Source organism: Tripterygium wilfordii, chromosome 20, assembly GCF_013401445.1.
Source record: "Tripterygium wilfordii isolate XIE 37 chromosome 20, ASM1340144v1, whole genome shotgun sequence".
Classification (NCBI taxonomy): Eukaryota; Viridiplantae; Streptophyta; class Magnoliopsida; order Celastrales; family Celastraceae; genus Tripterygium; species Tripterygium wilfordii.
Window position 1 is genome coordinate 10,623,080 of NC_052251.1, and position 27,838 is coordinate 10,650,917.

Genomic DNA, 27,838 nt, shown 5'->3' on the forward strand with positions numbered 1-27,838 from the left:
CCTTTTTCTCATACAATCAATATATCCAGACACAGAGAGAAATGTCCTCCACCATTCGTGGATGAAAGTTCCGCTTATCCATTTAATTACTCTTCCACTGTACAGAACTTAACCCTGTTTTACAACTGCACCACTACCCCTTATTCCTCTCTTTCAAGCAATAATTTCTCATGCCCCGTCCTTGGAACAGAGAGGGATGCATTCTACGGTTACGATATATTGTTTTCTGAAGATCGATTCAATGATACTGCTTGTAATATTTCAGTTAAAGTTCCTGTTGAAAAGGAGATTCTTGATGAACTTATTCGAAGTGGATTTGAACAACTTGATGAGGCTTTGAATGAACCTTTTGGTGTGAATTATTCTACTTATATAGATAGAGTATGTGATGCTTGTGAGGGATCTGGTGGGAATTGTGGTACCAACTTGAGTTCTTTGATGTCTACACCGGAGTTCATCTGCTACTGTCATGACGGACATCATCAGTCTCTTACGTGTGATGATGACAAGGGTAAGCATGAAATCCTTTTCACTCTCATAGTTATCTCAAGATCTTATTTTTCGAATCATTTTGGGATCTTATATAGGTAGAATCCATCTGTTTCACCATTCATTCCAATTCAAAGTACAATCCACCTATAGTACTAACGTTATAGTGTTCCTATGATTATATGATTAGGTTAGGGATGTGATTTCTTTTCCAACTCCTTTCTCTTGATATCTTAGATGCTCTAGTAACGGCTCATTTTTTTAATAGATTTTGTCATAGATCGATCGAGATGGAGGCTGAAGCTTGGTATACGTAAGTCATGCACTCATGCCTCAACGTTTTATTTTCTTTCCTTTCTCCAATTGAATATCAATCGGGACTGCTTAAAATTCTTAATCTTTCCTTAAACAGGAGTTGGTGCCACTTTTGGAAGCATAGCCATTATTTGCGCCATGATACTAATTTGCCGCATTGTTAAACGAAAGATCCTATCAAATAAAGATGATCAAGAACTAGAGGCAATTATTAACGATTGTGGTTTTTTACCTGTGAAAAGATATAGTTTCTCAGATGTAAAGAAGATAACCTGCTCTTTGAAAGACAAACTAGGACAGGGGGTTATGGGAGTGTCTACAAAGGAAAACTACTCGACGGTCGTCTTGTTGCAGTGAAGGTTCTGAACACTACAAAAGGGAATGGACAAGATTTTATGAATGAGGTTTTGAGCATTAGCAGAACTTCTCATGTCAACATTGTCACTCTTTTGGGATTCTGTTTAGAAGGAAGCAAAAGAGCGCTCATATACGAATTTATGTCCAATGGATCTCTCTCGAAAAGTTTATATATGGCAAGAGTAACACAAATACCAATCACCATTTTTTGGGATGGGAAAATATGTTCCGAATTGCAGTCGAGATTGCTCAAGGGCTCGAGTACTTGCACCGAGGCTGTAAGACCAGGATTCTGCATTTCAACATAAAGCCTCACAACATTCTTTTAGACGAAGACTTTTGTCCGAAGATCTCTGATTTTGGGTTAGCAAAACACTGCATTAAGAAAGAGAGTATTGTGTCACTCCCTGAGGCTAGAGGCACCATTGGATACATTGCTCCAGAACTCTTTAGCAGAAACTTTGGAGGAGTCTCACATAAGTCTGATGTGTATAGCTATGGAATGATGATTCTTGAGATGGTTGGAGCAAGAAACAACACAAACATCAAAGGAGAAAATAGCAGTGAGACGTATTTTCCACATTGGATCTATAAACGACTTGAGAAAGAAAATGATTTCGGATTGAATGGTGATGTTATGACTGATATGGAAAATGAAGCTGCAAGGAAGATGGTCTTGGTAGGTCTCTGGTGCATACAAACTCATCCATCGCAGAGGCCTAACATTAGTGAAGTATTAGATATGTTGAAAGGAAGTGTAGAAAATTTGCAATTCCCACCACGACCTTTTGTAACTTCTCCTTCAACATCACCGCTTTTCGAGTCTTTCAGTTCATCAGTTTTGTGACAACAAATGTGTACACCTGCTAGAGAAATTGAACTCCATTTTGGCATGATCAAACATGTAGAAAAGATTTATCTATGCATTTTTTTTTGTAATGCATGAAGTTATTGTTGGGAAAAATAACATAATGGATAGAAGTAGTAATATCACCAAGAATTTTTAGCGTGAAAAACCCTCAAAAAGGTAAAAATCGTGGAACACTTGGGCTGCTTAAAACTTTCACCATGTTAATGGGATTACAAACTTCACCCATAGGTGGATAGCTCATATAATATAACAATTATATAACTTCAATTTATGGATATGCCTCACAAATTGGTTCACTCTCTTCTCAGACTCATTCCCTATGAGACTCTCCTCTCCTTTTTTCCCAATGACCCATTGCTCTGAGACACTCTCATTTTTTTCTCACCATACTACTACACTCGTACAACTTGTAATATCTCTTAACAATTTTTTTTTTGGATAAGCCATCTCTAACAAAAGAAAGATTTTTCTTTATTATAAATGAATAATTGAGGCATGATGCCGTGTGGAGACTTGCATGCAAGACTTGGTACAATGCAATGATAGAAAATAGGATGGGACAGATGACCCACATGAAGACTTGTGATAAAGATTTTGTTCATACTTAAGAATATAAGCTTCCATGCATTTTATCTAGTTCTTTTAGTGATTGTGGAATTGTACATACATGACTCTTTTAGTCAACAACTAAACTTGACGTCTGGTTTTAAATCCAGAGTCTTCTGAAGAATTTCATCACTTAAAAGACACACCATATCCATTTTGGAAGAAATCTCACTTGTCTTAAAGTAATGACCTCGCTGCTCCCTCGTATTCTAGTGTTGTGATTGTTTCACTTTTCTATTTCAATTTTCTTTATTGTCGTGTGATATCGATGTTAAGAAGGACCTTGGACAAATTTTCCCAACAATCATAACCGGTTGTTAAAAAAATCTCACCTTTCATGTAGTGTCTTGTGTCTAAAGACGAGAGAATTCAAGTATCCAAAAATTTGATGATGTAGAACAAATTGTAACTGAATTTTATGAAAATTGGGATCAAAAGCAAGGGTTTTAACGGTAGAGTTTTGAGGGCTCATAACTTTCAATCCGGAAGGAATTACGGGGCCCATAATATGTTTCCGAAAAGGGAATTCTGTGTCCTACACAAATTACCTTTGTCCTTTGTAACGGCAGAGTTTGGGCCCAAGTTTGCATGTTTAAGGGGTCTACAAGGCACTTTTATATTATTGCACATATTTTTAATGCTTCCTTATTTAATTCGGTTTCCTTTGTTAAGATTTCTTTTCTAGTATAAATATTCCTTTAAGTTGTAATTGGAGACATGCTTGAATTTTATTAATAACAGTTCTAAAGATATTTGTTTTCCAATTCTTTGAGTTTGGTTGTTTCCAAGGTTTCGATGAAAATTGTACCTTCTTTCAATTTCCGTTCTGCGTTATTTGATTGAGTCTATGTGAACATGGAAATCCATTATAGTCCAAAATGTGGGTATAACTTATTAATTTAATTAATATAAGGCCCAGTTCATGTCAACTTGTATATATATATTTAGCCCACAGTACTCAATCCACCAAATGGGTCAAACCCATTTCAGTTGGGCTTAAAATAATGGAGCCAAGAAATGGGTTGATGTTGCTCTATTAATAGGTGATTACATTTGAACGAAAATTAATTTGTTCACTTCCTCCAATTACTAAAATTTTAACAAGCTAGGCTAATACATGAATTATAAGTTTAGAATTTAGGATTTGTGAGATTAGTGAAGGATAATATTGTGAAAAGGAAAAAAAAAGTATTTAGTGTCAAATTTCCTAAGGCAATGTGAGTGTTATAGTTCCAGTTTTGGTAAATGCTGTGAAAAGATTTATTGCATATGCTTTGAGTGTATCCAACCTATCCGTGGTAGTCAAATGAGAATGGATAAGAGGCTCATGGGAGTGAATTCAGGTGTAGGGATGACTATATTTTTTGGAGCGAACTCTAGACGAATATGAAATGCTTGGATACATGTTACACTTTGGGTTGAAAGACAATTCCGAATCCACTTTATCTACAAACAAGGAATTGAAGTTATAAGTAATGCAACTATAATAATTGGGAGATTCATGTAATTTCTTATGATGAATAAATTCAACATGGGTTTAGCTACAATTCCATTACATGGGGTTTCATTATTTATGTTGAGAGCACGAGTGGGAAAGAAGTTATTTTTTTTAGTATTATTATTTGTGAGTGTTGGTTTTCACAAACTAAAGATTTATATGGGAAGACCATCAGTAGTGCTGCAAAACTCAAAGGCAGGAGGTCAGAAAGTCTATGGTTGGGGGATGTCGGTCAAAGAAGCTCTAACGGTCGGTCAAATTAGTTAGGTTGGAGGTTTGAAAACAATGTTAATGAATGGACGATGACTGCTGAAGAAGTCACGACTCACGACGTAAGGTTCTATTTGGCTATAAAGGGATATTTTTTATGGGTCCGTTTCTTTCTGTAAGAGAGGGTTGAATATTTATAGAAGATTCTCCCCGCATAAGAATTGGGGACTATCCTTTCGGAATGATTTTATGCTCCCAATGTCAGAAACAGGGTTTTGGAAAGCACACATATAGTTAAGGCTATGTAAGCTATTGGAAAGGTGCCAGCTCCGAAATAGGCGAGGGGACAGTAGTATGTAGGGGCGAAGCCAGGACTTTACATGAGGGGGGTTGCAATGATGGACAGACGATTTTATGTCATGATAGACAAAGCTAAGTAGGGGTCCGAGGGCAACGCCCTCAAAATTCTTTTGGGGTTATCTATTAATTATATATTCGAAAGTACAAAAGTAACACTAAAAATAAATTTTTTATAAAATATGGTAAGTAATATTTGTCACATGTTTTATTGTTTCAACCATGAGAAGGGGGTCTAAATTGAAATTAACATATAATTTGTATTATTAATTTTTTTGAGGGGGGTTAGCTGACCCCCCTTGGTCCAACGTGGCTTTGCCACTGGTAGTACGGCTTGAAGGTGATTTGTGTCTGCTCGATATGGGATTGAGGCGGAGGCGAAATGGACTTGTCTTCGACAAAGAGGTTGACGACGGACGTGCTCGACATGAAGAGTTGTTGGGCCATTTGGAGAGACCTTATGGCTTGGTCAGGTAGAGCGACCGATACTAAGTCAATTTGACAGTATTTAAGGTGATATGACATTTAGGTGGTGAAATGACAGGCATGAAACATCTTGCGTAGAAGGCCCATGAGTATGCGTATGCTCTGAGAAATGTAAAATTAAAGTAGGGATTGGCATACCTGGGCTGGGCTGTGGGCCGCAACCTTTTGGGTAGCATTCCTGTAAAATAGCATGGTCGTGTGCCTAGAGTTGGGCCCAGACGATTTTTGACCACTACATTGTTAACATGAAAAGTTGATTTGGCACAAATTTGATGTAGTAGACTATCACTAGGTCATGAAAAAGCATAGAATTGTTATGAATGGGATTTAAGTAAAGCTCATTCAAGGTTGTCTAGGGTTTTGCGAACAACTTAGGGTTTTTATACAACTATTAGCATTTTGTTATTGTAGTGGCCAAAAATCATCCTATGACTCAACCATCGATATCGGACGACGGTCAACGCAATATGGGTCGGTCAACGCCAATTTATTCTGACTCACTCAATCAATGTGGGATGAAGGGCGCACAAGCCCATCTACATCCAGCGCCCTTGGCGATCCATGAAAGGGCGGCCCAGCTGGAGATGTTCAACATAACTGATCATCAAGAGACAAAGACCACACAAGCCTCAGGTACACATGCTGCATCATATTCACACATATACTTGTACACACATACATCCCGTACCATATTGATTGTACACCTAAACCACTATCCCCTATCCTGACTTGGCAGCCCTATGGCAATGGTCGTCTGAGATCGTTGTCGAATCTGACCCTGACAAATCAAACAACCTAGCACGTCGTATCAAACAGTCTGCAACCACCTCCTGACACCGAGCCGCCTGACCACTGTATAACCCTGACCTCAGCCAACCAGAATTGGCTGCGTGTCCTGACATTAGACACCACGTTCCCGGATCTGCCTGGGAATCGTACTACAGTACCCAGTATATCAGTCTTGGTCGGTAAGTTACCCCACTATAAAAGGCCCTCTCCTCCTCCGGAGGAGGGGATACGCAATCTTGTACACTCAGGCCCTTTGCTCTCTCACTTTCTTCAACCTTCAGCTCATTCATAGCTCTCTTGCACACTGTATCCACCATTTCCATACTAGCATTTGCGTTTACGATTCTTATATCTTTGCTTTGACCAACCTGACTTCGATTGACTGACTTGAGCGTCGGAGGTTCTTTGGTAGGTATCCCACCGGTGTCCAAGTTCTTTGATCTCAGCCTTGCTTTGTTTCTCAGGATATAAATTACGTTGACTATTCAACAATTGTAGATTCGGGTATCTACAGTTATCTTACCATTTTCGTGGCATCCTTACAGTATATTTGTGTGACATCTGACAATGAAAGAAAGAAAAAGAAAAGAATATGATCATTTTTTTTATTTTGCGTTGGTACCAAATATCAGTAATCTCTATTCTTAACAATTTGTTAAGAATGTCAAGTTTTAAAAATTGTTCTAAATTGGACCTCCGCAGACAACAAATAATAAAACAATATAAACAAAACAATCGAGAATAGAGAGAAAATAAGAATACGAGATTTTACGTGGTTCGACAAGAATGCCTACTTCCACGGAGTCTATCCTTATTTTCACTATGAAAATTCCAGTAATAAAATTGAGTTAGAGTTTTTTCCTTTAATACCCGGCTTTCTGGATACCCAAAAATATAATTATATTCTCATAATAAAAATAACCAATACTCATCAGTAATACCTACGAGCCACTTCATTTAACAAAAACCCCATGTTTAAGCACTAAAAAAAACCATCTTCAAGAAACAAGGTACCCGAAGCCAAGTCTCAACTTTTTGTTGAACATGGAACAATCCCTATTCAGAAAAACTAGAAACAAAGCACAAGGAATATCACCCTCTGAATTATTCCATTCTATAACTATTATTCACACATGGATTTTCATGAGCCAATACACCTCCACTAAACGGACATAATAATGGAGGGAAGAGTACCCATTCTATAGTGTTTTACTAGGCCACATCTAAGCACTATGGGATGTGTGACAAACCAGTACGTTTCCGCATCGACATCTATGTTGATTGCACTTTACTTAGTCTTTCACCCAGCTAGGCCTTCTCTAGAGGCCGCTATCACGGGATGTGTAGGTAGCCCCTTACGCAGCCCGACCCATAACATGATGGGCCGATACACACCCACAGTTGGACCAAGACTTAGTGTCTAGGTCAACATTGTGTTTTTGATGATTATGTGCTAAAATGTGTATGAGCATGATTGACTTGAATATGTATTAAAATGTGAGAAAACATGTTTTGATGATTACTTGTCAAAATACATTTTGAATATTCTGAATTGCTCGTGCATCAATTCTTTCTTAAATCATACTTTGAATACATGATTTTGAGTGTGAACTATGATTATATCTTAAATCAATGATTCATGTGTTAAATGCTTATGCTTATAATGCTATACATGCTAAAAGGTGGATTATTTGAACGTAACTAACATATGTTTCAAGCATGAAGCTCGTTTGATCTTACAAGCATTTTTGAGATTGTTTCAGGTTTAGTTTGAATATATATATTTTCGATAGTCCAAGAATGGTCTTGGAATACCTAGGGCTTGCTAAGAAACACCTAAGCACCTTTCTAAATTCACTAGAAGAGGTTGTTCTAAAGTTAGAAAGTTGAACCAATTTATGAAAAGTGTTAAGTTAACTTGAGTTACATTTATTGAAGTAGAGTTGATCAAGCTTTAGCTAGAGATTAGTTAATTCAACAACATTGAAGTTTGACTTACCTTACATGGTATATGCGTTGACTGAAAGAGATTCTATTGCCTTATTAATTTTGGAGACTTGGAGGTATCTTGAAGAATTAAGGAGAAGCTTTACTTGCCATATTCGTGTAGCAAATTTTCAAGGGATTAAAGGGAGTCAGCCGTTTGAATTTTGAAATCAAAATAGAAGACTTCTTGAAGATTATTTCAACTTGATTTGTTTCCTTACATGCTTGAACGAAATTCCTTGAAGATACTATTCAAAGGAGATTATCTACTTGCCATATGAAGACATTTGACATTGGAGACTTCTTGAAGATTACCAAGAAGATTTTCTTACCAAATGAAGGAGCCGATTTCACTACATTAAAAAGGAGGAATTTTCCAGCTTTGCAAGACCTAGAATCATGGCAGTTAAGAATGCAAATGGAGAGAAAATTAGCGCAAGAAGAATTAATGAAAATCATGATTAATGATTGTTTCCATTATTAGAGAGAAGAGTTGCAGCCGATCTTGCTTCCAAGGCTAAACGGATGCACGACATACATAGATACAACTACTAAATGGGAACTGGTAAGGCTGTCTTTTCGTAAACTCTTTTATTTTTCTTGTTGGAGTTTTTAGCAATTGTATTTTACTATTATTTTTCAAATGATGATGCTTCTTGTGTTGAAATTTGACACCTTGTGGAGTTTGTCACCATTTGGGTTCGAATTTACTTTGCCCGACTCTTTAAAAATCTTGTGTAATTTGCCCAAGTCTTTCTAAATTAGTCTTGTTAACGTATATTAACCGCCATCGCCTTCGCCATCAAAAGGAAAGACATTCCTATCTCCTTCTTTTCCTTGAAATTAAAATGGGACACCAGTTTCAAACACTTGTTAAAATATATACCAAAAACCAGACCTATAAATCTTGACCATCTCCGTTCTCTCTCTCCCCCTCTCTATCTCTCTGTTTCACCACAACCCATGAACCAATCTTATTCGTTCACCATCTTCTTCTTCTTCTTCATCTTTGTTCTTGCTTGTGCTGATGAACATCCAGACTTCTTAGACTGCAATGTTCGTTTCAATTGCGGGAAATTGGTGAACATCAGTTATCCTTTCTGGGGCAATGGTCGACCTGAAAAGTGTGGTGACCTCCTGTTTGGGCTCGAATGTTTTGAGAATACAACTACCACTATGTTCATCAACCAGGATAAATATCAGGTGGACGATATAAATCCCTTTTTTCATACAATCAAAATATCCAGGCCCAGAGAGATATGTCCTTCAGCATTCGGAAGTGAAACTTTGGCTTCTTATCCATTGAATTACTCTTCCACTGTGGAGAACTTAACCCTGTTTTACAACTGCACCAGCAACCCTTTTTTTATGGAAAGTTCAAGCTATTATTTCTTATGCCCTGTCAATGGGACAGAGAGGGACGTGTTTTACACTCGTTGGGTGTATGGTGAAGATGCATTCAATAAAACAGCTTGTAATGGAACAGTTGATGTTCCAGTTGAAGACGAGGTTCTCGTTGAACTTTTTGATAATGGTGTCGGAAACCTTAGTCAGGCTTTGAAGGAGCCTTTGGGTGTGAATTACTTTACTTATGTACTATGCGATGCTTGTGAGGGATCCGGTGGGAATTGTGGTACCAACTTGAATTCTTCGACGCCTACATCACAGTTCATCTGCTACTGTCATGATGGACATGAGCCTCTTAGGTGTGCTGATGACAAGGGTAAGCATGAAATCCTTTTCACTCATCATGGTTACCTCAAAATCTTATTTCTCAAATCATTTTCGCATCTCATTACATCTGTTCCACCATTCATTCCAATTCAAAATTGTTATTGTCTAGGATTCTTCATGAACACAAGTGAAGAACTTATCCACACAGAAACCAGATCAGAGATAGACAAACAGCTAGAACCAAAGAGAGCATGCATTAACGACTCTTAAAAGCTTCCAAAATATCTTAGACTTTACAACCATAAACATAAATACAAGTCCTTGAGAAGAGTCTTGAAGGACTAACAACAGCCACACACTTGTGGATAGCATTTGTGTGAATTATGTGTGTGTGGATTGTATGTGTGTGTGATTTGGAGGGATACATGTGTGTGCTTCTATTGTCAGATAAAAAAAAAATAAAAAAAATAGCTACACATAAAAAAAAAAAAACATTTCTTACACTTGGTCAAGGAACAACAGTAATCTTGACCAAGTTACATACACAATTAAACACATAACAACAATATACTTCTAATGCATCACACCATCTTAACCGTTCTAATAACAAACACAGAATGAGCCTTACAAGACGTCAACAAAAATATTATCTACCTATAGTACTAACGTTATAGTGTTCCTATGATTATATATATGATTAGGTTAGGGATGTGATTTATTTTCCAACTCTTTTTTTCTTGATATTTTAGATGCTCTAGCTCTAGTAACGGCTCATTGTTTCAATCGATTTTGTCATAGATCGATCGGGATGGAAGCGGAAGCTTACTCTAGGTAAGTCATGCATGCACTCATGCCTCACAAAGTTTTATTTTATTTTCTTTCCTTTCTCCCATTGAATATGATTAAAATGCTTAATCTTTCTTTAAACAGGAATTGGTGCCAGTTTTGGAAGCGTAGCCATTATTTGCACCATGACACTAATTTACCGCATTGTTAATCAAAAGATCCTATCAAATAAAGATGATCAAGAACTCAAGGCAATTATTAACGATTGTGGTCTTTTATCTCTGAAAAGATATAGTTTCTCAGATGTAAAGAAGATCACCTGCTCTTTGAAAGACAAACTAGGACAGGGGGGTTACGGGAGTGTCTACAAAGGAAAACTACTTGACGGTCGTCTTGTTGCAGTGAAGGTTCTTAACACAACAAAAGGGGATGGACAAGATTTTATGAATGAGGTTTTGAGCATTAGCATAACTTCCCATGTCAACATTGTCACTCTTTTGGGATTTTGTTTAGAAGGAAGCAAAAGAGCGCTCATATACGAATTTATGTCCAACGGGTCTCTCGAAAAGTTTATTTATGGTAAGAGTAACACAAATACCAATCACCATTTTTTGGGATGGGAAAATATGTTCCGAATTGCAGTAGAGATTGCTCAAGGGCTCGAGTACTTGCACCGAGGCTGCAACACTAGGATTCTGCATTTCGACATAAAGCCTCACAACATTCTTTTAGATGAAGACTTTTGTCCGAAGATCTCTGATTTCGGGTTAGCAAAACTCTGCATTAAGAAAGAAAGTATTGTGTCAGTCCTCGAGGCTAGAGGCACCATCGGATACATTGCTCCAGAACTGTTTAGCAAAAACTTTGGAGGAGTCTCACATAAGTCTGATGTGTATAGCTATGGAATGATGATTCTTGAGATAGTTGGAGCAAGAAACAACACAAACATCAAAGGAGAAAATAGCAGTGAGACGTATTTTCCACATTGGATCTATAAACGACTTGAGGAAGAAAATGATTTCGGATTGAATGGTGATGTTATGACTGAATTGGAAAATGAAGCTGCAAGGAAGATGGTCTTGGTGGGTCTCTGGTGCATACAAATTGATCCATCACGGAGGCCTAACATTAGTGAGGTCTTAGATATGTTGAAAGGAAGTGTAGAAAATTTGCATGTCCCACCACGACCATTTGTAGCTTCTCCTTCAAGATCACTGCCATTAGAGTCTTTCAGCTCATCAGTTTTGTGACAACAAATGTGTATACCTGCTAGAGAAATTGAACTCCAATTTGGCATGATCAAGCATGTAGAAAGACTTATCTATATGTATATATTTATATATATATATATATATATTTTTTTTTTTGTAATGCAGGAGGTTATTGTTGGGAAAAATAACATATTGGATGAGAAATAGAAATAACATCAAGAATTTTTAGTGTGAAAAACCCTCAAAGAGGTAAAAATCATGGGATCCTTAGGCCAATTAAAACTTTCACCATATCAATGAGATTATAAACTTCAACCTTATGTAGATCACTCAAACAATACAATAATTATATAACTTCAATTCGTGGATATGCCTCACAAATTGGTTCACTCTCTTCTCAGACACATTCCCTTGTGAGATTTTCTTTTCTCCTTTTTTTTTTTTTTTTCTAAAGACCCATTGCTTGGAGTTGAGACTCTCATTTTTTTCTCACCACACTATTACACTCTTACAACTTGTAATATCTCTAACAAATTATACATAATTTATAAGAAAAGAAAAGACTTTTTCCTTGCATGCGTGTGGACCGGTGAGGCATGCAATAAATTGAGTCATGATGCCGTGTGGAGACTTGCATGCAAGACTTGGTGCAATGCAATGACAGAAAATATGATGGGACAGATTGTTGGACCAAGACTTAGTGTCTAGTCAACATTGTGTTTTTGATGATTGTGTATGATTGTATACTAAAATGTGTGTGAGCATGCTTGATTTGAACATATCCTAAAATGCTAGAAAACATGCTTAAATGGTTATTTGGTTAATTGTTTAATATCTTAATTGTGCATATACACTTAAATGAATGCTTATGCATATCTCTATGTGAATTTGATATCTATATATTTTTGAGATAGTGCTGGAAATTCAGTTTTGAAAACAAACATACATGGATTAAGTTAGGGCATTAATCTTCTAATGATCATAATTTATCTTAACCAACTTAGGTCCAAATGACTTGAAACTTGAACCACATGCACATAAAGGTCTAATATATGTTCTAGGACTATAATCATGATAAATTAAGTGCATCACATATATATTTGGTCATACGCTTAAATTCCGCCAAAACTAGGTTTTACCTAATTTTGTGCATATTTGTTCTTTGTGAACGTGGTGAACCAAATGAACTCCGATTTAAATGAAATTTCGTGTGCATCTTATTTTTATCACTATGAACATATTTGAGTCAGTAAAGTTCAAGAGAAAAGGTCATTTACACTGAGTTTGCAAAATGACATTGAATTTACACTTATAATTAATCGGTTTCACTATTAGCGACCTAATTGCTTGGTTGAGTGACCAAACGATTTCCGATTGTTATGAAATTTTACATGGACATTCTAATACATATAAAATGATTTATCATGCAGTAATATGAATTTTCTGGGTTGTTTTTCTAATGTAATTAACCTATGCGCTCTATATGAAGCTCTTTGAGCTTACATGCAATTGGGAAGTTCTACCTCCTATTTCTTTATACGTTAATCATCATGAGGATGTTATATCACTCAGAATTCAGTTTGCTCAAGTGAATTGAAGTCCGGTTTTCAAGTATGAGCTTGGATCTCTAGAAAACCAAGAAAAACCTATGTTCATCAACCTTCCACTAAGGCATTTTGATTGATGATTGGAATTAGCCTTAGGGCTGTATAATATGGATATATTGGTGCTGCCAAATTCAGAGTTTGAAGTCAAGATTGGAGGGACATGTTTGGTCATGTGAAGGATCTCTTATCTTCATCAAACAAGATCTTGCACATGCTTCCTTTATTGAGGTCAATGATCAGATTTTTGTGAGAAGACAATTGATGAAGCTAAAGGACAAATGCAATGGTTGAAATTTGTAAGAGATGAGAAAGTATATTTTGCAACTAGACAAGACTTAGATTATGAAGATATTCTTGAAGACTACAAGCTCCAACGGTACACTAATCTATGGCCGAGATTGAATTATTTTGAATTATGAATGGATCAGATTACAACAAGACTTGAAGGGTTAAGATGACCATTTAAAAGGTGAATCCAATGGTTGTGCATAAGACCATATTCTTGCTTGCAATTTTTGACTTAAAAGAAGATCTTGATTTTTGGAGTCAAAGATGGCTGCAAGTTGCTACACATTTTGTAGAAAATTGTTGGAGATACCAAGGCCAAGATTTGGTGTAAGTTTGATCAAATGGTCAAAGATGACAAAATTGTTGGAGATACCAAGGCCAAGATTTGGTGCAAGTTTGATCAAATGGTCAAAGATGACAAAATTGTTGGAGATACCAAGGTCAAGATTTGGTGCAAGTTTAATCAAATAGTCAAAGATGGTTGCAAGTGCACATGACAACTCAAATCTTGCAAAGCTAGACTTGGAAAATAATGCAAGTGCAACGGCTACATATTGCAAGGTTGAGATTTAATGATCTATTCATTCAATGGCCAAGATTTGCACATGTAATTGAAGGTCGAGATTTGAAGATGGAAAAAGATCCAATGGTGGAAATCACAAGAGCTTGGTAAATTATAAAGAGGGGTTCTTCCTCATTCCAATTTGGAGAAGCCAAAATTACATTGAAGAAATTCTTGCTCTCAAAGCTTTCAAGCTAGTTTGTGCCATTGAATCCAAGCTTCTACCCAAGCCACTCTAAAGGCTTCCTCACTATTTTGCTTTTGCAAAGAGGGAGTGCTTCTCATTTGGCTTCTCATTTTCAGATTCGAAAATCCTCATTATTCTTCATTTTCTATCCAACCCGTGAGGTGATATTGTGATTCTTGAGTGTTCCTCAACCCCATTTGCTTAGTGCAAACCTTGAGTGAACCATTTATACCGAACACTTGTAAAAGTCCCTTCATTGGGCAAAAACCTTGTTGAGGTTGAGTTTAAGGGAGTGCTTGAAACCCTTGGTTGTAAAGTTTGAAGATTGTCTTGAAATCTTCAGTTTTAAGGGTGACCTAAAAACCCTTGTGAGTTTTGTGGAGCTCTTGAGAAAACCACATCCTTAGTGGAGGTTGGAAAATCCTAGGTTGGTGAACCTAGGTAGTAGATGTAGGAGAAGAGTCTCCGAACTACTATAAATTGCTGTGTGGACTTTCTTGATTGCATTGCTTGCTTGTTGATTGATTAAGTGTTTTGATTGCAGAATTTTCTGAACCATTAGTCTGTCCGTGCACTGTTCACATAGCTAAACTTTGAATTTTAATCTGAAATTTTGATATAGTATTCATTAGGGTGTTGTGATACTGCATACCAAATTTCATTGAATTCTGACTTGATTTGCTAGGTGAAATTTGAGTTGTAAAATCTGTGCGCAGTGTGTTGTTTGAAAAAATCTGTTTTTGCAATTCCTTGATTATTTGATAATTGATCATTTACCATATTGTATCACATCTTGCATTGAAATGAATATTGATTAGGATAATCATTAGAGTTCAAGTTTGTGTGCTAATTGTTAATTGACATTGATTTCCTTTTAAATTATAAAAAGAGATTCCTATCGGAATTTGGGGACACAATTCACCCCCCCTCTTGTGTTAAGTACGATCCATCACAGATGATCCACATGAAAACTTGTAATAAAGACTTTTTTCGTATTTAAAAATATAAGCTCCCATTCATTTTATTTATGCATACATGACTCTTTTAGTCAACACCTAAACTTCACATTTTGGTTGTAAAATATGTTTTGATTGAAAGATTTAGAGAAACGGAAAGAGAAGGGAAATAAAGTTTTCTTCTAATTTTATTGTTTGGATAATTTATAAAAATTAAAGCGAGAAATTTGAAGAAAATTGAGAGGAAGATTTCTATAGACTTTTGTCAAAATATTTTCTCTCAACATGAGGTCATTTGGAGGGAAGATGGTTAGTTAAGTTATTTATAAATTAAAATTTTATTTTATCCTTGTACATAATACTTAAAAATAAGTACTAAAAAAAACTTAAATATAAAAAGTAAGGATATATTATTAAATTAAACTAATTCTTTTTTCCTTCTTTTTTTATCTATCCAAACATGGGAGAGAGAAATGTATTCTACATTCCATTATCTTGCATTCCCTCCAAATCTCTTAATCCAAACACACTCTAAATGCACAGTTTTTTGAAGAATTTCTTCAATCTAAATGTTATTTGAAGTCAATTTCCCTATCAAACCAAAACTCACCGTTTTCATCACCTTCATGTCTTTGAAAAATCTAACCCATAAATCTGGAGTATCTCTATTCATCAACAACAATGAACCAATCTTATTCTTTCTTTCACCATCTTTTTTCTTCTTCTTCAATTTTACACCTGCTTGTGCCGATGACGATTGTAGTGGCCAAAAATCATCTTGGTCCACTTGTCAGTCAACACATAATCCAATTAGCCAGGTTAGATGTTGGCCAACATGAGATGCATCGATCAACACCAGATTGCATCGATCAACACAACCAGAACAAGCCCAAGACGGTCAAGCCCATGGGCATCCAACGCCTTCAGGCGGCCCATCAATGGACGTCCAAGCCAATGGTGTTCAACGCCATCAACTGTCGATGAACGACGGTCACATTCACCTCAAGTATCAATCGCTCGATTCAATTCCGTTGCATATCATACTCATGCATGCACTCAACCTACACCATATTGATCGTACACTTGAATCACAATCCCCTTACCCAGACTTAGCCACCCTAAGGCAACAGTCATCTGAGACCATTGTCAAACTTGACTTCGACAAACTGGATAAAATCTATGAGCCTAGCACGCCATGTCAGACGACTTGAAACCACTATCTAACACTGAGCCGCCTGACCACTGTACAAAACTCGTCCTTGACCAACCAAAATAAGCCATTTGCACTGACACTCGACACCACCTTTCCATGACTACCTGCAACCTGTACACACCCTAGTACCTCCAATGTCAACCTTGGTCGACCAAAATCCCACTATAAAAACCCCCTCCTTCTTCTATGAGGGACACGTTCAATCTCAATCATATCCAGCTAAAGCTATCATCATATCTTCAACCTTCAGCCAATTCACAGTCCTTTACCTAGCATCCCATATACGCATCCATACTTACATTATTACATATATGCCTTGATCAACCTTACTCCAATTACTGAATTGATCGTTGGAGGCTCATTGACAGGTACTCCACCGATGTGCAAGCCTCTCATCTTTAACTTTACTTTGTTCCGTAGGATCCGTTGTAGAAGACCCAAGAAAAATTACGTCGGGTATTTGACGTTTGTACATTCGGGCATGTCCAACGATCTGATAGATTTCTTGGACCAAAACTATTGGGTATAACCTGACCCATCAAGTCTTCCTGAGGCCTTTTATAAACAAGCCAAATTGTTGTCTTGCGCAGAGCTGTAACTTGCAATACTAACAATAATGAAACATATACCCAAATTCAGAAACTCAAATTTTCCTACTGTTTCCACAATCTTGTCAGCAACCAAAAACAGCAAACAAGTTACTAAAAAGCAAATAAGAAAACATAGATTGAAGCTTAAAGAAATATTGAGCCGGGACGGTAGGTGTGGTGTATTCGAGGAACCTATCAAGGTTGCTACGAGAGACCACTGATGGCGGCACAGAATCTTCCGAAACCTTGCTCTTCACAGATGAGCACGCCCAAGCTGCAATCCTGCTCCCAGCATTATCCCAAATCCCCTGTTTGCTTTCCGAGAAAACGGAGGAAAAGTAAAATCCAAAGACAATAAACCCAAATCTCAGAACCTCAAATTAGCTCCAGTCACAACAAAGCTGTAAACCTAACAATTTTTTTCCTGGAAGATCGAATCTTTTCCGGATTTCCTCAGTACCCAAAAAGGATTATGAAAAACCCTATTTTGCTTTAGCTGCAATGGATCAAATACCCAAACACATACAGATAAAATTGTTCATCATATACTCATATTTGGGCTGACCGAATTAACAAAGATGACTGTTCAGTAGAGAAGAAACTTAGATATTCGACAAATTGAGAGAGAGAGAGAGAGAGAGATTGGAAGGGGAGGAAGAATGGAACTTCTGTGATTCAAGTACTGAGAGGCGTGAAGGAGATGGACTGAAGGAGTGTGAAGCAGAGTATTTAGTATATATAAAAATTACATGAATAAGATGATTTTTAATTATCCAAAATTAATCATTAATTTCGGATAATTTTTATTATTCTATTAATTTTTATCCTTTATTTTAATAGAAACATTGTTTTTCACGAATAAGACCTTCCCCATTTTTTCAAATGGTTTTATACTAGAAGATATTTGTTTTCAGTTATCGAGTTTGGATTGCCGAGTATAATACACACCTAGAAATGATAATGAACTAGCTATTTGGCTTCTCTTGATATGAATTATGAGTCTGTATTTGTTCCTTTGGATGGGATTTCATCCTCCATCCACCCTGAACGTAACTCCTCTTAACTAAATGAAATTATCTTTCACACAAAAAATATTGAATTTTTATGGACATTTTATCTATATCCATACATTTGCACGTTAACTCATGCTAAACATTGCCATAACTTTAGAGATAAAAAAAAAAAAGAAGATGATTTGCGATTTGTCTTAAATACTAAAAAAAAATACTTGTCACATCCTAACCAATATAATTATTGGATAACTTTATGTTTTCTTTGGAAGAACTAAAAAAAATAATTTAAGTATTTCATGTTAAACATGATTATTCTTTTGAGAGCAAATCCCTGCTTCAATTGGATTGCTTAGGTTTTATGAAAAAGAATATGATTATCAATATAAACCTTGATTGTACTATTATTTTTTTTCCCTAATAAGAGTATCTAAATATTTAGGAAAAATTTAATAGTACAACAGATTAAAATCAAAGCCCATTTACTTTAAACAATCAATTGTTGAAATTGGCACTTGGCATTGTCTTAACTTAGGAGGATTAACTCTTACCAAAGGTAAGAGGTTCTAGGTTCTACTCCCCACATCCAGTAAATTCTTTGGAGTCATTCTCATGAGTTGAAGGTCAGAGGCGGAGCCATGAATTTTGTGGAGGGTGAAAAGTTGGCAAGGGTTGGAAGGAAATGCCCACGAAATTTTTTTTAGGGTTATTTACTGAAAAATTAACTAATTTCTCGTTGATTTTATGGCAAAATTAAAATGAAAAACAAAAACATCACATAATGCAAAGGACAACTCATCAGTGATAGACAATATTGTTTTTATTAGAAGCAAACTAAACACAAATTCAAAAGATTCCATTGTAGCTATTAAGTCATGCGCTTCTCTTCTATGGTCTGAATCATTATCACTTTCATGTATACTTCAAGCACCTCAAGAATAAATCCATACATGATAAACAAACTCACTATAGAGCGATAGTGAGATCCCCAACGTGTATTAGCACTCCTTGTAAGTGTATCCTCTTGATTCGTGAATATCCTAGAATACCCCTAGACATGTTTGTAAAAACTGAGTGTAGGCAAGAGCATACCCTTGACTATACATGACACTGCCCCTACCAAAGGCTCCTACAATTACTTGGTGCATGTGGGACGGATAAGGTGTGTGGAACGGGAGACTCACGTATCCAGAGTTTATCACGTAAGCGTGGGTCCGATGTGGTTATGTGTTAGATGGATTACTCCTTAAAAAAAAAAGTATTTTTGAGCACACATTGTTTACTTATCCTACACTCACGGAATAATAAATTATAAAACTCCACCATTTTTGGTTCATTTTCTTGGGTTATATATAGACTTATAAATCACTTAAATCATGAGCACTTTTTATGCAATTTTAAATAAAGGTTATTATCTTTTGTACCTAAAACATTTATTTTTGAGTACGAGTACAAGTACAAATACAATATACGACACACCATCAGATCAAGTCTATGAAAGTACAGGTGGCAACAAGCCCCACGCAGGAGGCACAAATCAAGTACATGCAGGGGCAGACTAAGTCCACACAGCTCCTTATAAATATTCGGAGGAGTTGAGAATAGAACCCATGACCTGAAGTCAGGAACATGCAAAGTCATTGCCACTCAACTAATGGCTCATTTGCATACCTAAAACATTTTAAGGAGCAATACTACCGCCAAATTCCTTCATGCTTACCTCATCTTTGGAAGTACATAAAACAAATCATCTTTTTTGTTCTCTCCTTTTATCTTCCTGTTCTTTCTTTTTGAAATTAATTTATTTTTTATTCCTTTAAAATTTACTTAGAAAACTATATATGTGTGTGTGTGACATATATAACAGAAACATATAACATATGCTTGTCATATCTATTGTGGCATTCTTTGTCCTCAAAACACTCAATGAATTAAATTGATTTGGATTAGTTCACTTAAATGGTTCCAATCATTGATGATATTGCATTGTCTGGCTCTTCTACAAAATAGTTCATTTCACAATTAAAATAATTAGAAAATCTCAACCTGTTGACCTTATCCACTACAAAAGTTTGTTGGGAGGTCATGCAGATTATGCATATGGTCAAAATTAGTGTCTTTTTAATTCATGTGCTTATAACAAACTTGGTGGTAATTTTTGTGGAATAAAGAACTCAATTATTGTTGTTTGCAAATTATTGCTGCAAAAAGTTGAGATATAAAGTTGGTGCACAATTGTTTTTTCTTATTTGTCACTTACTTCCCTTCTCACACACACACACACAGAGATATATATTGGCTTCACAATAATAATATTTGAAGTTTCTACCTTCCCCAACTAGCCATTCTTTGTCTAATTCAAAACCCAAATCTATTAGTCAAACTTAGCAATCCCTATAGAACAAAGAATGTGATCCTTTCCTCCATAAATAGAAGGGACATAACATTTTGTTTTGCAATTGCAAGTCATCTCCAGCATTTTTTAGTGAAAGAATGAAAAAGAAAAGAATAATAACAGTAGAGATACTCTTCAAAGAACAAAATCACACGAGTCTTTGGTTCAAAGTGTGAACAATACCTCGAGGGATTTGGGTCAAAAATTTTCTCTCACCTACCTCGTTCTTCTACTTTTCACATCCTTCTTCAAATTATAACATGGTACCGGAGTATAGACTCAATCAACCTCCACCCGTTTGGGTCGCATGTTCCTATGTCCTTATAAATAGACCGTCCACAAAGACCCTAACCCATATAGTTCACTTGTTGGGTCTCGTATAATCGAACTCATAGATGCGGATGAATGTTAATACAAAAATCTCACATCGCTCGGTGAAGGGCAATCAATATGGTTTATAAATATGACCGAACATAATAACACTAGAGGCACCTTTTAGAAGGACAGTCACATGGACCTTGAACAGAAAATGTGAAAAATACCTCAAGTGGTTTAAATCAAAGCTTTTCTCTCGCCTCATTCTTGTACTTCTCACCTCCTTTTTCAAATTATAATATAGTATCAGAACATATCCTCGGTCAACCTCCCCCATTTGAGTCACCTATTTGAATGTCCTTATGGATAGTGTTGAGGGAAATTCGTGTCAAAATTATATGGACTACAATCCCAATCCCTTAAAGAAATACTATCCTTTTGACCAAATTGTCTTACCATGCCACGGATATCCAACTGGCCGACAGTAAATCACAACTTCTTAATGTCTTCAGACCAGGAAAACAGCAAGCAAGATGAATTAAAAAATAATGACCTCGCTGGTCCATCATATTCTTGTATTGTGATTATTACACTTTTCTATTTCGATTTTCTCTATTGTCGTGTGATATCTTTGTTAAGAAGGATCTTGGACAAATTTCCCAACAGTCATTCTTGGTTGTTAAAAAAAATCTTACCTTTCATGTAGTGTCTTAATTGTGTCTAAAGACGAGAGATAATTCAAGCATCCAAACATTTATGTTGAGCCAAAAATGCACTTTTACTTACAAAATTTTGATTTGAGTGGCTATGGGACCATGGAAGTACACTATCATCCAAAATGTGGGTTTAACTTACGGACAATTGACAGTAAGAGCACTTTAGAGTTTGAACAACTTAATTGTAAAAAGGTCATGGACATTTTTAAAATTGTAAAAAATCGCAATTTAAGGGTAATTTGGTCATCTGATTTAAGATATTTTTTAGTTTATACTTACAATACCCTTCTTCTTCTTCTTCTTCTTCTTCTCCCTCCAACTATCCAACTCTAGTATGTCCTCTCTTTCTCTCCTTATTCTCTACTAAAAGTGTTCTCCTTCTTTCTCTCCTTCTTCTTCTCCTCCTTCTTCTTCTCATCATTCTCGATCTGAATTTGTTCTTCGTTGCCTTCTTCTCCGTTTTTGGCCGAGTTTCTCCTCTCTTCATCGCCTTCTTCGTCGTTGCTCAATCTGGACTGCGTCAAGTTGCTCTGCTTCGTTTTTGACAGATTTTGACTATGCTTCGTTGTTCAATCTGGGTTGTGCTTCGTTTTTTTGCAGATCTGGACTATGATTCGTTTTTTGCAGAGATGTATCACTATAGTATCATTCTAGTATCACTATAGTATCACCAACACCAAAAAACCACTAAAATGATACAATTAAACCAGTATGCATACTTCATCTTCCTAATTACTTTTCCTTTCTTGATTTTCTTTTCTTGGTTACCTCTCTTGTTCGTTTTGGAAAAACATTTACAAGTGCAGAGATGTATCACTATAGTATCACGAACACCAAAAATTCATTAAAATGATACAATTGAACCAGTAGGCATACTTCTTCTTCCTAATTACTTTTCTTTTCTTGGTTTTCTTTTCTTGGTTTGTACATCTCTTTCTCGTTTTGGAAAAACATTTACAGCTGTAGAGATGTATTACTATAGTATCACCAACAGTAAAAATCCACTAAAATGACATAATTGAACCAGAAAGACATGTAATGCAATCAAATTTACATTCTAACATTTATATCATCATTTTATGAGCAAAAGATATAAATTGAACACTAAATTGGATCTTCTATTAAAAAGTATCACTATTGTATCACAATTCGTGGAGAGAGAAAATCAAATTTGAGGTTATTTTGGTAAAAGATGATCCCCAATGTACTTTTTTAAAAGGATGTTTTAGTGATTGTATTTTTTTATAATTAAGTATAATCTAGTGTACCGACCTCCAAAAGTCCCTTTAACTTATGAAATATAGGGCCCAGTTCATGCCAACTTGTGTGTGTGTATATATGTAGCCCATACTACTTAATCCACCAAATGGGTCAAACCGATTTCATACCTGGGTTGGGCCGGGCCGGTCCGGGTCATGGGCTGCAATCTTTTGGATAGCATTCCTGTAAAAGAGCATGGTCATGGGCCTGGAGTTGGGCCTAGGCGATTTTCGACCATCACAATATTAACATGAAAATTTGATTTTGCGCAAATTTGAAAGTAGTGGACTATCAGTAGGTCAAGAACGAAATTCCCATGAAAGAGCAGAGAGTTGTTATGAATGGGATTTAAGTAAAGCTCATTCAGGGTTGTCTAGGGTTTTGCGAACAACTTAGGGTTTCTGTGCAACTACTAGCATTTTGTTATCTTACCATTTTCACAGGATCCTTGCAGTATATTTGTGTGACATCTTAGTATCTAACAATGAAAGAAAGAAAAAGAAAAGAATATCAGTACTCTCTCTCTCTTTTTTTAACAATTTGTTAAGAATGTCAAGTTTTAGCATGGGAGGCTATGATAAAAAAAAAAAAAAAAGAGTTAAAAATTGCTGTAAATTGGACCTCCCCAGATAACATATAATAAAACAATATAAACAAAGCAATCGAAAACAAAGAGAAAAAAAGAATAACACGAGATTTTATGTGGTTCGGCAAGAGTGCGTACGTTCATGGATTCTGACTTATTTTCACTATGAGAATTTAAGTAGTACATTGAGTTAAGATTTTCCCTTCTATACTCAATTTTCTGGATACCCAAAAATACAAGTATACCTTCATATTAAAAATAATCAATACTTATCAATAATATCGTAATATGAGCCACTTTATTTAAGAAAAACTCCATGTTTAAGCACCAAAAAAACTGTCTTCAAGAAACAAGGCACTGATCGTAATATATTTTATATATTTTTATACCTCACTTTTACATTTGTTTTTGTCTCTATTTATTTGAATGGACATGGATATTACATAAATACTCTTAATTTTGGATTGCAGATTAATTTGTACAAAAGTAAAAAAGGCTTCTTTAAGTCCATCATATAAACCCATGTTCAATGCTTGCTTTGAGATGAATCCAATACAAATAAGGAATGAAGAATACTTGCAGATCAAGAAAGAGAGAAGGAAGGAAATAAATAAAAGAAAGCTTTGGTGTGAAGTTGAAGGAAATACTTTGGCAAGAAATAAGGAAACAAGGAAAACCGAATCAGATTGAGAGAAGGAAATCAGAGAATGATTTGGAATTGACATTGATTGAAGGAAGCTTTTGTCACTATAAAAGGGAGTCCTCTAGCATAATAGAAGAGATGAATTGGAGTACCACATTCTCTAGCTTTTGTTCTTGTTCTTGTCTCTAGTTTTCTCTTTGTTTTTGTTCTTGGTTCATGATGTTCTCATATTTAGTTTCCTTGTGTTCTTATAACATGAGTAGCTAAACTTCTTTGCTAGGGCTTGATGTAGCCTAGTATGATTATTGCAAGTACTTCAATTAATTGAATGCATAATTTTGGTTCATGATTCTTGTCTTTAATTTCTATGCTTATAATCTATTGTTTGTTTGATTGATTGGCCACCAATTGAATGCTCAATTAGATTCATCTAGCTAGGACTAAGGAACGAACCGAATTCACGTGTCTTAGTGGAACTGAAATTAAGGAAATCAATTGTCGACTGCCATGAACAAGGTTTAGGGGATTGATTGGTTGTTATAGTTCTTTAGATCGTAATGAGTTGTTAGCCTTGGGTTAAAAACTGCGAACCGAACAGGATTAATCCATTGTTAATAATATTTGTTGGCACCGCGAACGAACGAACCAACATATTTAAGAAAGAATCAACCCTTGAATCGGGACCATAATTGTGTGTTTTTTTAATTGGATGCTTGTGATAGGATTACTAGGTGAAATCATTGCCCTAGTGTTCTTCTCTTATTGGATACAAAATCTGAATTTTATTTCTTTGTTTTATTTTATTTACATCAATCATTCTTCTTTTTCCCCAAATCTCAATCATTCATCAAGTTAGGTACATTAATTAGATTAACTAGTCTCCGTGGGATCGATCTCGTACTTGCATACATTGTACTATTCATAGACTCTTGTGCACTTGCGAGAATTATTACAGTTCGTGAATCCGAGCTCAGATGAAGGAGAAATTGATGATTTTACGATAGCTGTGCAGTGCAGAATTCTACGCGGGAATTATTTTCCGAATGTTTTCGCAGTCAGGTTGTATCACTCTAACTCAGTACTTTTTCTCCACGTTATTTTTCACATTATTTCATGCACTGAGGACATTGCATAATTCAAGTGTGGGGGTGAGAATAGCTTGTATTGAAAAAAAAAAATAAACAATTTGAAAAAAAATAAAATTTTAGTTCCTTCCAAAGCGATGATGAGACATAAATTGTTTAGGTCTTAAATTAGTTTGTTAGTAAAGAGAATTTTCACTAGAATTGAGCTTGAATTACAATTTTTCATGGGCCAATATTAACATGATATGTTGATTGAGAAAGAAGCATGTTTAGACTTGATGTAGACTTGCATAATTACCCTTGTGAGTTTTGAGCCTATATGATTGATACATTATGCATATCAATCCAATTTCTTTCTTGTGTGCTCTCATGATTATATGTTCCTCTAGAACTTGTTTTAAACCTTTTTGAGACTATATTGATACATGTGATGACATGAATATGATTGAGGCATTAGGATGATACCTCTATAGCCAAATTGCCTATACCCTAATGTATTTATCCACTAGAAAGCCCCTTTGAGCCTAAATAAGCCTTTTTATTCATGAAATTATCTACTTGACCCTTTAACCCGAAAAACAATTACTTACCTAATTCTAAGGAATTAGTAGAGCATACCATGAGATTTTTCAAGTGTTGATGGTGTTCAAGTATGTTGAGTTTGGTGATGAAAAGAATTAAGTGTGGGGGAGTTCTTATTTATTTTGGGATGTTATTTGGTGGAGAATAAATTTGATGTCGAACACATGTGCATTAATGTGTCGAAAAAGAAAAAGAAAAAAAAAGGGAAAAGAAAAAGAAAAAAATATGTAGTATGATTCGACATTGTCTGAAAAAAAATGAATGAAAAAAAAGAGAAAAAAAAAAGAATAAGAAAAAAGAGGAAAAAAATTTATGTGCATAGTGAAAGAAATCTTGAAGTTGTGAAGAATTGGTGGAGTATTGAATATTGAGAATGAAGATTGGGCCGACAAGATGATATATACCCTAATTTTTATGCTCTACTAGTTCTTTAGAAATTTTGTGATTTCCTATACCACTTTTTCTTTTTACCTTCACCCTTGGCCCCATTACAACCTTGAATAAAGACCTCTTGATTCATGAAGTTACATGTTTTTAATAGTGTAGAATGGGTGGACAAGCAAGCATATGGTATGACTGTTTTCATGAGATTAATTGAGTGCAAACACTTTACTACCACTAAATTGAGTGTATCTTGAGAGAATTCCTTGTGAGAAGTTGAAATTGAGTATGAATGTGCACCATTTCGATTGAGATATGTTGTGTTGATGTTGGCCTAATTCTAAACATATATATTTGAGCATGATTCTTTGTGAAATTCTTTAGCTAATGACCAGTTTATAAGACATCTTTGGTGCTTGAGCGAGATTGGAAGGACTAGTTAAATGTTTGTGGGTATCGTTCTGGTAAACCCTCACGAGACTATAACTCGTCCACTAGGGACACCTAGGGGTTTAAAGGCTTGTGTCACATGCTGAGTGTCACCGCGATTCCTGCGAAAGTGAGTTAGGTTTTTCATTTTCATTTTTATTTTTATTTATTTTTTATTTTGCTCGAGGACGAGCAAAAGCTAAGTGTGGGGGTATTTGATCGTAATATATTTTATATATTTTTATACCTCACTTTTACATTTGTTTTTGTCTCTATTTATTTGAATGGACATGGATATTACATAAATACTCTTAATTTTGGATTGCAGATTAATTTGTACAAAAGTAAAAAAGGTTTCTTTAAGTCCATCATATAAACCCATGTTCAATGCTTGCTTTGAGATGAATCCAATACAAATAAGGAATGAAGAATACTTGCAGATCAAGAAAGAGAGAAGGAAGGAAATAAATAAAAGAAAGCTTTGGTGTGAAGTTGAAGGAAATACTTTGGCAAGAAATAAGGAAACAAGAAAAACCGAATCAGATTGAGAGAAGGAAATCAGAGAATGATTTGGAATTGACATTGATTGAAGGAAGCTTTTGTCACTATAAAAGGGAGTCCTCTAGCATAATAGAAGAGATGAATTGGAGTACCACATTCTCTAGCTTTTGTTCTTGTTCTTGTCTCTAGTTTTCTCTTTGTTTTTGTTCTTGGTTCATGATGTTCTCATATTTAGTTTCCTTGTGTTCTTATAACATGAGTAGCTAAACTTCTTTGCTAGGGCTTGATGTAGCCTGGTATGATTATTGCAAGTACTTCAATTAATTGAATGCATAATTTTGGTTCATGATTCTTGTCTTTAATTTCTATGCTTATAATCTATTGTTTGTTTGATTGATTGGCCACCAATTGAATGCTCAATTAGATTCATCTAGCTAGGACTAAGGAACGAACTGAATTCACGTGTCTTAGTGGAACTGAAATTAAGGAAATCAATTGTCGACTGCCATGAACAAGGTTTAGGGGATTGATTGGTTGTTATAGTTCTTTAGATCGTAATGAGTTGTTAGCCTTGGGTTAAAAACTGCGAACCGAACATGATTAATCCATTGTTAATAATATTTGTTGGCACCGCGAACGAACGAATCAACATATTTAAGAAAGAATCAACCCTTGAATCGGGACCATAATTGTGTGTTTTTTTAATTGGATGCTTGTGATAAGATTACTAGGTGAAATCATTGCCCTAGTGTTCTTCTCTTATTGGATACAAAATCTGAATTTTATTTCTTTGTTTTATTTTATTTACATCAATCATTCTTCTTTTTCCCCAAATCTCAATCATTCATCAAGTTAGGTACATTAATTAGATTAACTAGTCTCCGTGGGATCGACCTC

At 35.6% G+C, this 27,838-nt stretch overlaps 1 pseudogene; it reads left to right on the top strand.

Moving 5' to 3' along the window:
- LOC119986981 lies at positions 1-11,720 on the top strand (annotated as a pseudogene).
- Positions 11,721-27,838: the final 16,118 nt, after the last annotated feature.